The sequence below is a fragment of the Leptonotus elevatus genome, chromosome 2 (assembly GCF_054856555.1).
Source record: "Leptonotus elevatus isolate MCC_2025b chromosome 2, RoL_Lele_1.0, whole genome shotgun sequence".
Classification (NCBI taxonomy): Eukaryota; Metazoa; Chordata; class Actinopteri; order Syngnathiformes; family Syngnathidae; genus Leptonotus; species Leptonotus elevatus.
Genome location: NC_141240.1, coordinates 35,435,921 through 35,448,260, shown reverse-complemented (window position 1 = coordinate 35,448,260; position 12,340 = coordinate 35,435,921). Strand labels below are relative to the sequence as shown.

Sequence of the window (12,340 nt, the reverse complement as noted above, 5' to 3'; positions counted from 1 at the left end):
TGAGAGCAATTTCCTAAAATTCTAAGTACAAATGGGACTCACCCCGCTTTATCTTGTCGAATGGCAACTGTATGGACAATAATAAAGTCACAAAATCGCACTTTTAACACAATAATTAAAAAGCACATTTTTAATTAGCCTCCAAATCGCAGTGGTTTTATGGTTCACAGTAAGGGGTCGAACGATTAGTCGACAATTCGATTTTAACACTCCGAGTCAACTCCATCCAGAAACAGACCAAGCAGAGGATGTACTTCCTGCGACTGCTGAGGAAGTACGGCCTGCCACAGGGGCTGTCGAGTCGCTTCTGTCAATGAATCAGTCCTGTGTTCCTCCATCACAGTCCGGTTTGGTGCTGCCACAAAAAAAGGACAAAATTTGACTGCAACGGATGGTTAAGACTGCTGAAAAAAAATCATTGGCACTCCCTCAACCCTTCTTGAACTGGCAAAATTCTCTCTGACCCTCCACATCCTGGTTACCACCTCTTTCAGCTCCTTCCCTCATGTAGGCTTTATTGCACTATGCACACAAAACCCAGCATTCCAATAGCTTCTTCCCTCTTGCTGTTAACTACCACAACAGTTGACTCACAATTTCTTACCGGGGAAAAAAAATCTCAAGTTGTATAACTCACTGCAGTCTGGTGACCGGCCAAAGGAAATATATCACTTCTATTTGATAGCAGGAATGGAGTAATGGAGTAGAAGGAATTTTTTTTTCCAATTTTGATAGGATCCCAAACCATTTATTTCTCATTTTTGAATAATGTCCCTTGTTTGAATGGTGGTGCTGTTCTTAGTATGCTAGACAGCTGTTGCGCATTAGACTGGGTTGGGATTACCCAATGGGGATGAGCCTATTACCCTACAAGATGAATAAAGTACTGCATATCTATTGAGCTTCAGCATTGTAAACTACAAAGGCGGGTTTACAATTCCAAATGCTGCACTGCCTGGTGCAAATGAGTTACACTTTACATCACCGGTGTGAAAACACTCACTTGACTGCAATGCAAATAGAAAATCACTTGGGAAAATCTATAAATTATCCAGTTTCACTTGTATTTTTTTTTAATATTCAATTTTAATGAAGTTTTAAATATTATTATATTAAATATTTGCCAGGTGATTTCATGGAAATGTACTGCAAACATATTCACAAAGAGACTTTTATTTTTTATTTTTTTTCCTTTTTTATTTCTTTTTATTTTTTATACAGAGACTTAATTAGATGATACCTGATCTGAAGATTTTTTCATTCATTGTATGTGCGCGTGTGTCTACTACAGACGTTCCCCCTGGATTTTTTGGCCTTGAAAAAGAGGCTCCTCTCAGCACTTTGCATCTATTGATGTGTGTATTCGTCTGCAAGTGTGCAGAAACACTACAAACGAGCGTGAATTGCTTTATCTATTTCTTCTTAAACTGTCCACCCCCTCAAAGCAACTGTCTCTTTTATAACCTGACGGTGCGGCCTCAGGATGCTTGTGAGTGGGCGAGGAGGTGCTTGTCAATCTGATTGAATTGGCTGGATGTAGAGGCAAAGCAGGTGTACAGCTGACAACATGGCAATTAAGTCAAGAGAGACAGAACCACTTGGTGGGGAAATACATCTCCCACTACTTTTCATTATTCACATTAAAATCATCACGCTTTTACAGTCTGTCATGTTTTGGTGCAATAATCCCAAAATGAAAAGTTATTTTGGTCACTTCAGAATTAATGGTCAACAATGGGGAAAAAAAGAAGAATCATGAGGAAGTATATAGCACTTGAATATGAAGTTAAAACCCCCTTCACTCCCGGCTGTTTTACTGGATTTTGACTGATTTTGCAAGGCCCACAGAATATTGTGTTCTATTGCTATAAAAATATGTCTTCTTTTCATCAGGAAAAAAAGTATATTTTTATCTGTTTCCGTTTTGCAGCAATTAGCATTAGAATATAGCTAAGTTCCATCATTATTCACAAATCTATTTAGAAATGTGAGTAATGAGCTTTTTTTCAACATGGCCCCTGGTTGATCTCTTTTGCTCTGCTGCCACCCGCTGGCCATTTCTTTAACTGATCTTTGCAGTTAAGAGGCTGCATCAAAGCTTTCAAGGCTGTATGCTCTAACATAAAAAACAAAAAAAATTACAAATACGTCTTTGGGACACTTAAAACATTTAAAATACAACATACGTTTTTGGAAGCAAATGAGTTAAACGAAATATGGAAGAAAAATACAGTTCCATTTTTTGGGAAAAAAAAAAGTTTGACCCAATAATTTCAGTCATAAATATACCAATAGACACATGAACACATCCGTTTTTCAGTATTTACACAAAATAAAATAAAAAAATCCCATAAAATCACATGAAGTACTGTATATGCATTTTTTTTTGGTCAAAAATATGATCCCAAATCGTGCTGCAGTACTTCACTTTGTTTAGATTTTTGCCAGTGCCTTGACTGTAGTGTTAATTTCGTCAACAAAAACACATATTTTTTACCGGACAAAAACTAGACTAGACTAAAACCCTCATTAATAAACAATAACTGGGATTAAATCAGTATGCATTTTCGTCGACTAATGAAGACAAGATGAAAATGCACTTCACTTCGGGTGGAGGTGGATTCACGGTGAAAGGTTTAAAAAAAAGATGTAACAACAAACAACAAACAGCAAACGTAACATTAATCCAACGGCTCCAACGCTCCAACAATAATGTTATCCGACCGCTAACTAATGCTGGCTAACGTATTAGCTCGTAGCAACTAGCAACCACTTGTTGATATACTGTGTGTGAAGTTGTTTTTCATCAAAAAGATGAGAGAAAATTTTATGTGAAGTAGTTTTAGATCCCAAATGTTCAACAAAATCGACCGACAAAAAAATACAGGAGTAAAATGATTGTCCTGACTACAACTAGAACAACATTTTTTGTTGACTAAAACTAATAAAATTATGTTTGTTTGGACTAAAATAAAGACTAAAATGCTAGATTTATAGTTGACTAAAAATTTACTAAATAAAATTGGGATGAGGTTGACGAACTATGATAAAAACTAACAAGTGTGATTGAAACTGGACTAAATTTAAAAATGTCTGATAAATCAACACTACTTGGCAGGATCTTGGGGTTGTAGAAACAATTTTTTGTTTAATGTCTAATGTTACAAATTTGCATAATATAATAAGATTATTCTCGCTACTCACCGCCAATCAAAGAGCATCAGGGGTGCCGCTTTATTAAAGCTTCCCGTATGTCATCGAAGGATCATGGTGACAAGTCAGGGAACTCCGTTTGACAACAAAAGAAGCTACTGTATAGCCAAATAGTGAACAAAAAATACCAACAAGTCATAAAGAGCACACACAGTTAGCTTGCTAATCCGTTGTTGTGCTGATGTTAGGCACGTTTGTAAATATGCTATGAGCACGCACTGCTTTACTTCGACTGTCTGGAAACTTCGTTTTCAATTTTATAAAGAAGGCTTTGCCAAATCAAAAAATGCTTTCAATCAACGATTGATAGCTTCGTGGAGAAGCAAAAGAAAGCAAGTATTGTTCTCACTCGCGTTCGGTAGTTGACTCGAGGTGTGGTGTGTTCACAGACCACACACACAGTAGGACATCTCAACATTCATAGAAATACTCATTCAATGCACCTAACAGCAATGACTAGTAGGCTATGTGAGCCCATTTCATGGTGTACGTGGAAACATTTTAGAATTTATTTGACACACCACAAATAGTATTATACTCAGGATTTTACGGTATGTTGAACAAGAAAGGGAAAACTCCAGTAGTACTTGCTAACAAAATGTCTGACGAAACTCTATTTAAATATGTTGCTAATGACAATCGCCAGCAGGTGCGATGCAGGAGACTCCGCCCACCAACACTCTCCATTGAAACCACAACAGCAAGGGGGACGGGAAAGCACAGCGACAACAAAATCAGATAGTGACAGTACACCTTTTGTTTTGAGGTGTATAAAATATTCTTGTGCCGCTTGCGTTTTTTTTTTTTTTTTGCTAATGACTGCATTTCTCCACTCACCTGTCTCAGCAGTATTGCCTCACATTTGCTGCATGTCCCAGTGCACTTGTGCATCTCTTCCGCTTTCTCCTTTCAGTCTGTCTGTTGCCTTCCCCCTGGGAAAGATTAGAGCCACTTGCGTCAAATCAATCAGGAGCACAACAAACTCAGACAACTTCAAAGCTTCAAGTTATATTCGACACCCTTATTGGAGAACAAGCAGCACCACCAGCATGGCTGCTGTTTGCTATCAACCGTTTGGCTTATGTGAAGCGAATGATGAACTCTGTTTGCTCGTTTCACTGGGCCAACTCAACTTCACACCAATTGGCATATTTTCAATCTCTCCCTGCTGTGCTCCTTCAGCCCGCTTTGGTTCGGGCACATTAAAGCAACAGTAAAGTGATTTCAGTGATTTGTTTTCCAAATACTTTGTATATTAAATATGTTTGAAAATGTTGTCTATACAAACTGAAACTAAGCATATGGCATTTACAGGCTAAATATAAATTCAATTTCTGGTTATATAATAACACATCTTAAAATGTTGGCTGCATTTTCGTGCCCAGCGCACGTCTAGCACGAGGTACGGTCTGTGCAAGCGTGTGTTAGACCGAGTGTTGGTATTTTCGCAGATGCTAGCTAACCGGTGAAGCAAAAGATTGTTTTGCATGAACATAACCGATTTAATTCACTGGCAATCGAAGCACCTCCTCTCATTCCTTTTAAATGCTGCGCATGAGATTAAGCGCACTGATTGTCCTTGACATGGTGGAACAAAATAGTTTTGTTTGAATATTGCGGCAGGTCGAGGGACAAAAAGTATGTTTATAAGGAAGTACAAGCTGAACTCCACAGGTGCATGATGTAAAGTTGGCTAGGGAAATCACAGATTAGTGAAGTGAGCACTTTGAGTCAGACGTCTCCCGCGATCATTTACGCTGTTTAGCGTGTGATGATGATGATGCATTCAATAAATTGATTTCTGCAACGATTCAGATGGTTCAATGCACGCCTTCCGATGACATCTACCACACATATCTGTGGGGCTCAGAATCTGTCCTCCTGGGATCAAATTCACCAAAATTAACAACTAAAACAAAAGGTCAAAAGGATACTAAAATATGCACCAATCTTATAAATGATTGCATATTTGGAATCCTTGTTGATTTCCCTTTTCCAACGATTTCTCTGTTATGTGAATTTTGCCGAAAATGTCAAAATTCGACGGGCCGTAACTCCCAAACCCGTGCCATATTGACCTAAAATTTGAGATTTGATGTTAGGCCATCACTATTAAAAAGCACACCAAGTTTTATTAAAATCTAAATCTGCTTTTATTGGTTGCTTTTCCAGCATTATAAACCATAAAGTAGATGTTAAAAGGAACCCAGACTGTAATGACAAGTTTGCTTTATAATATTTATTTGGTTGTTACTAACATAACTATGAGATTTATTTTTCATTTCCAGTTTAATACGTTTTGTGGCAACTTTATTTGGACATACACCGCTATTGTTATTTACGTCGCAACGCATTCAGTGCGTAGTGACATAGAATGGCAGCTTGCTCTCTGCCGACCAATGTGAAAAGGTTAGTCTCCGTAGCGTTCCTAAAGGGACGATCACAACTCTTGAATGTGTCTGGTGAATGACGAGAGCACGGCGTGGGGTAAGGTGACTCTCCCGATCCATGTTGTTTCTTTAGGAACGCTACGAGGCTTAACTTGCTTTCTTGATAGGCGTTTCACATTGCTAGGCAGAGAGCCTGCCGCCATTCTACGTCACTACGCACTGAATGTGTCGCGTACGTCCAAAAAAAGTTTCACAAAATGTATTAAACTGGAAATTATTATTTTTAAATGAATCTCATAGTTATGTTAATATCAACCAAGTAAATAATATAGAGCAAACTTGTCATTACAGTCGGGGTTCCTTTTAAATGATGGACACTAGAAAAAGTTAAATGAAAAATTAAATTCCACGAAAAATAATACAAAGCCATTTTTAGGCGCAACTGCCATCTTTTTATATTCCTTTTGCCATGTCTGTGTGTGGATGCTGGTAATGCGCTGAGTTCATCAACCAACTCTTTATTCACATCTTTGTTTGCAAACCCCTAGGCCTGGATGATCGATAGCCATTGTGTTTGTGCTAGCGTGTGTGTCTGTGTGTGCGCTACCACATTTAGCGCTATTGACTGGGTGTTATTTTAGCCACACTACATCACTCAGACATTTCTTCTCATTTGTCACCGAGGTCTGTGACACGCATGCATCAATGGCGTGCGTGCTTGTGTGATAGGCATTGGCTAAGGACACTCAATATGGTATCGATCGGTGCGCCCCACTGCATGCCATTCACTCAGCAGGCCGCAGCATCAGCGGTCCCAATTGATTTATAGACCACATGTGACAAATCCGTCGAAGAGAAGTCCATGAAAGTGGGATGTTGGAAAACAGTCAGTTCTTTCTGGCAAGTTGAAGTTCCGCACATGATGATCGACTGCTTTGGATTTATAGCATTAAATCACATGCTTGTGTAAATTTTAGGTATCTCGATGGTCACCAGGCTGAGTTTGTTGGATACCTGGCAGGCTCTATCTGAAGGTATTTGTGCTCCCACGTGTGCTTTGGTAAAAGAGTTGATGTCTTTATTACTTAATATACAGAGAGTACATTTTAGGATTAATTTATTTCCACACATGATTATTTTTTCCAATAAAATGTGATGATATATAATTCTGCCTTTTGAAAGATGGAAAATAATAAGCGCCCTCCCGCATCAATAATGACTGTAATCTGTCACAATAACTCATGAAAATGATTATCATTGTTGTCAATGGTGCATGTCACAACTATTCAACCAATCACACAGAGTGGGAGTTAGCCTGACCTTTACAAAATCGTTGTTAACAGTTCTGCTCCACTTGATACAACCTTCTAATGTAATTTTCCTCATTACATGCATTATCTGAGGCTAATTTGGTTGGATTTGACAAATGAGAATATTTAACATGGCTTGTGGGTCATACATGCGTCGTGGTTGCATAAAAAAATGGTTCATTTGATTAGCTTTGAAATCAGGTTGATCAAATCTCAAAATAGATTCGGGAACATTGAGAGCGAGATGTTATCCTTTTATGCAAATTAACTTAAGGCGGATTTGACCTTCTGTGTGTGCGCAAGAACATGGTGGCTTTCAATAATTGAATTACAGGAAAGGAGTGGAAAAGTTTATAGCATTAATATCCTACTATTCCTCCGATCTGAATCAGGCTTTGAATACAATTCAGATTTAAATCGGTTGTCAGACAATTTCACTGCATACTAAGAGGGACAGATTGCAAGCTAGACATAATCAAAATGTATCAATTGGTGACATAACGCAAGCACACACAGGGCTTCAGCTACCGAATATTTTTAGAAATTCCTTGGGTGAATCGAGTAATTGGGGTCCTGCCTTACATTCAATGGTCAGACACAGGAGAAGAAACAACGTGGCTTTTACCCATTAAGGCCTAAAGCGCCTGGCAAAACATGCCTCTATAACCTATGGGTGACTTTTTGCTGCATTCGGGGATGGTCGGGAGTCAAATATATCCAAATAGTTTTTTTCCCAGTTCCGACCTGAAAACGTTCAAGGTTAAAGTAAACAACCAAAATGGCGGATAGTGATAAATTGTTTTTTATTTTGGTCCTCAAAACTAATTTTGACCTCCAGCAAACTTGGCTTCTTGCAATGTTATTTAATAAGCATTTCATACAGTTCAGTAATTCACCGTTTAATTTCATGCACGGAGATAGCGGCACACTGTCACGAACGTTGTGTTACGTGAAGTGATGTTGAATATTTTTGACTGAAGAAAGCGAACTAGTTTTGAGACAGTCCTCCAACAAATACAACCATTTAGGTCATTTTGAAAAGGTGCCAAATTACGACCAAGTGTTATGTATTTTAGTTTAGTGACCTATATCGGCCATGTTAAATAGTGCAAAAATCCAAAAGCAAGAGTCGAACCTGGTCCGTCTGGTCCAAAGACGAGTGTTTATCTGACTGAGCTATTTGGCCAGTGATTATTTTAGTGTTGTCTACATGTTTTCTAGAGGTCTACAACATAGGTGTCAAACTCTGGTCCTCGAGGGCCGCAGTCCTGCAGGTTTTGGAGGTTTCCCTCTTCCCACACAAGCAGATTCCATTCAGCAGGATCGGTATCAGGCTTATGCAGAGCTTGTTGATGAGCTGATCATATATCAGAAAAGGGAAACAAGTACTGCTACTACAGCCGCCCCGAATAAATGAAGAGCAGTACTTTTATACGGGTAGTCCAGCCAGGTGTTGCTTGATGATTGGCCGAGAAAGTCGGGGACCGCCGCCAGCCAGGAACGGGCTTCACATAGTCGTCCAATGAGAACGTGGCGCTGGCGAAGTCGTCCAATCAGAACGTGGCGCTGGCGCAGTCGTCCAATCAGAACGTGGCGCTGGCACCACCGAACACACACACACACACACACACACGAGGGAAGCGTAGAAGCCGGCCGGCGCCCTAACCGACAGCCGTAACAGCAGCCAAACGGACTCGAGCCATCCCCTCATAGGAGCCCTTTGCTGTCCAACAACATGCCTGATGTAAAATACACAAACTGAGCACTAAGCTATTTATTGCCTGCATACAGTCATCAGAGAAACGGGAGTTGTCAGTGAAGTGACGGACTGATTGGTCCATGGCCGACCCGGTTAGTGAAGATTCTGGTGATGGACAAAAATCCACAGCCCTATTATTTAGCTTTGTGAGTGGCAGCTTCCCTTCTGATCCCCAGCTCAACTGGGCATCCTGTGGTGTTCTGAGGCAGAATTCTCTCAGGGTGTAGATGTCCAAAAGAATCATAACAGAAATGCCAAATGCACCTGAGTTCTCGACCTCGCAGTGCATTGTGAGCCACAACTGCCTGCAGTGTGAATGCAGAATCCGGACTAGCTTGTGGGCTCTGAGCAGCAAACTTCATTCAAACCCCGAGGTCCAAACCAACGCAGAAGAGAATTATACAGATGCGTGGCTGTTTGAGTCTCCGCTCTCTTTGTGACTCATATTCACATATGCATGAGCCTGCCAGCTTTGACTAACACACGCATTCATACACAGATTTAGTTGGCTTTTTTTCGCCTGTGTCCTGATGAGAGTTGGTGTGTTGTTATCTTCTATCAGCCTGCATTGTGGATGCCCATACATGCCTGGCCAAGTGACAGTGATAGCTTGTGAAAAGTAAACCTCAGACCCAGCCTCCGCAACATTGTCTCGTGTCAGAGTGGATAATGGACTGCAATGCATCATGGGTAAAAGCCTGGGTTTTGGGTTTTATATTTATCCCGAAGCACATTCTCAAAATTGAGTAATTTCATGGCTCATTCCTGGGCTGAGTGCCAGGTATTGAAGAGTGGAGGCATCACAGATAACCCTTTGCTTCACCTCCAACATATTACAGCACAAACAAATGCTAATCATTTGCAGATGTACCACCGACTTGTTGGAAGTGGACGGAATTTCTCTGCCGGTACTATACTTTTAAATCAACTTTAACGTGTTCTGCAGGCATGAAATCACCTCGTGATGAAGGTTCACCTGTTTTCAGGTGACAGTGGAATGAGGATGGCAGTGAATTTTAGTAAAACTCGGCCAGCGAATAGAAATGTAATGTTTGAGTTGAATAAGAGGTGCTAAGTTGGTAGGAAAGTAGCTGATGCTTATGCAGCTAAAATACACCATTGCACTCTTCCACCAATGCTTGCAATAAAGTGCATTATCCAAATCTATCCTTTAAGATGATACCAAGGTTATGCAAAAATCCAACAAAAATTGTACCGACCAAGATAAATGCGCCTTACTGGAATCAAATGAGTAATGTTAATCGAGTGTGGGATTTGGCTCGGAACGACCTTCCACAATGCTGTGCCAAACTGCCTAATTACCTTTTGTGAAGAAATACCTTTGAGATTTAGCTGCCGCTCTGCACAGTAGATATGCTCCGCTGCCATGAAGAGTTGATATGAGGTTATGCATCATTGGGCCGAGGCGAGGTGCTTTGACCTCTCTACCGTCTGCGCGCACACACAGACACACACGATGAACACCTGTCTATGCCCTTTAATTTTAGAGCCCTCAACTTCAACTGCGCTGTCTGATTCTTGCTATGTCGTTCATTTTTTATTTTTTATTTTTTGCAGAGCTTTCAAAAAAATGCATCCGCATTCATAGTGCTTAATCAGTTAATTTATCATGGATTCAGCTAGTGCCCCTTTGGCCCGCCCCATACCGGTGACAAGGCTGAAATCGGCTGACACACCGATGCACTACAATGCAAAAACTGTGACCCTGTATCAGGTTTTGAGACTCCGTACATATACGGTATATATATTTGTTATTGAACCGCAAAAACAAGGTGCAATTGTCAAGAAAGAAGCACATGAACACAAAGACGAAACAGGCGATAATAAGGTGTGGATGTTTGTCCACAAATGTTCTTCTGTTTGGACAAGTCTTATAAAAGTTTTCCCATATGACTGGACAGCTCCCAATTCTTCTTTTTTATTCTTTGACACCGAACAGGCTTCCTCATGATTCTTCCTGCCTCCTTTTGCCCATCATCCATTTTTCATTCTATGATGTGTGCCTTCTGCAAGTGGTTAAGGGCTTGTTGTCAAGGGCAGAGAGAGATCATTCAACACCAGTTAGTGACAAATAGGACAAAGTATATTTGGCAGTTGTCCAAGCTAATCAAGAACCGAGTGTTGAGACAGAAAGGTGACAGATGACTCATGATGCTGACCAGTGAAGACGCTAATCACCTCTGAGACATGACTGGCTGCTACTTACTTCCATTGTAGTCCTCGCCAAGCAACAAGAGCAGGTGCAGTATTTGGTCCTGTTCCAACTGCCTTTGTTGAAGTTTTTTGCAGCTCAATATTTCCCAACACTTTTCTTCGAAAGTTTAGTGAATGTTGTCCTTACACTCACATATATTTAAATTTCTATATATATATAATATTTAGAGATAATGTAGGCGAAAAATAAATTCTTGCAAAAAAAAAAAAAGACAGGCAATTATTTTAAGTTTTTTTTAAATGTTTAAATTTTTTGGGGGGATAATTTTACCACAAACCTATCAAATAAAACTCATATGATACATTTTCATTAGTTTAATAAGCCCTATGTATATTAAATGCATAATCCTGTTTTTAGTATTAATAAAGTATAATTACTTTTTTATTTTACGTTTTTGGGATGTCTGCATTCAGTTTCATCCCCAAAACATAAAAATGTAAACAATGGGGGGGGGGGGGGGGGAATGGACATGTGTTTTTGTGTTACTTTTTTTTTTTTTTTTTGATAATTGTAAGTGGGAATTTGTCATGTAAAAAAAAAAAATCATAAATCTTAAATTACAGTTGGGTCAAAAAGTAACCCAATTATGGATAAAAAATGGACCGATCCACTTTGTTTCAATTTGACCCAACTTTCTGGGTTGTTTCATACAAAATGACTCCATTTTTTGACCAATATTTATGAGTTGTTTTACGCTGAAAGACCCATTTCTTGACTCAAAGTTGGGTCAAATCGACCCAAGTAGAGGATCGGTTTATTTTTGACCCACTGTTTTAGAGTGTAGGCTTGAAATATTTCTGTGAGTGTACGTCAAAGCAAGAGATACAGGTGTATCTTTGTCATGGTCAAACGTCAAATCAGTAGTTCCCTTGGCAGTACTTGAGATGGTGCAGGTTCTAACCAATTAATTGACTGATAGGTTGGGACATATAAGGGTTGTGGAAATTTCATTTGTAACTACCGATGAAGTGATTGAGTATATTTTAACGATCTTTCTTAAAATTGTAACCTCTTTCATAAGGTTAAGTCCAACAAGTCTGATAGCCTGCGGTGTGAGCGCTTTATCTTCTTTTTATGACTTCTGGCGCTTACAAGGTCTGGTGAAAGGGCAGTGACTGAGACATCAGTGGATCCGAGATGAAATGATGCAGCACTTCTTCATCTTAAAAAGTGTGAAGTGTGTGTGGGGCTCAATGAAAAGATCTGTCTTTCACACTTTGTGAAATTAACTTGTTTCATTGTTTATTTACGTGTCTCCCTACGAGGTAATCAGCACAATATAGTTTATTGTCAGAACGCATAAATGTGAAAATGATAACCATCACCTCACATTCCTTCTGGTCTCTTGCTTTGGCTCTTTTCGATTGGCAGGTCTTTAGGCTTGCAAGGCGCTTTAGCTCCCCACGTTCCCTCTCTCCTTCATCGCAGTCTG

At 39.7% G+C, this 12,340-nt stretch overlaps 1 protein-coding gene and 1 long non-coding RNA gene across 2 annotated transcripts in view; one reads left to right on the top strand and one right to left on the bottom strand.

The window, feature by feature from the left end:
* The window catches only part of samd10b (sterile alpha motif domain containing 10b), a 48,102-nt gene that overhangs the window by 11,823 nt on the left and 23,939 nt on the right, over nucleotides 1–12,340 (top strand). The gene's annotated exons all lie outside the window — the stretch shown is intronic.
* On the bottom strand, nucleotides 116–4,390 carry LOC147179791 (uncharacterized). Its single transcript, XR_015094167.1, has 2 exons — nucleotides 4,051–4,390; nucleotides 116–355 (listed from the first exon to the last, which is right to left on the bottom strand). It is a non-coding gene; the product is annotated as an uncharacterized LOC147179791 (long non-coding RNA).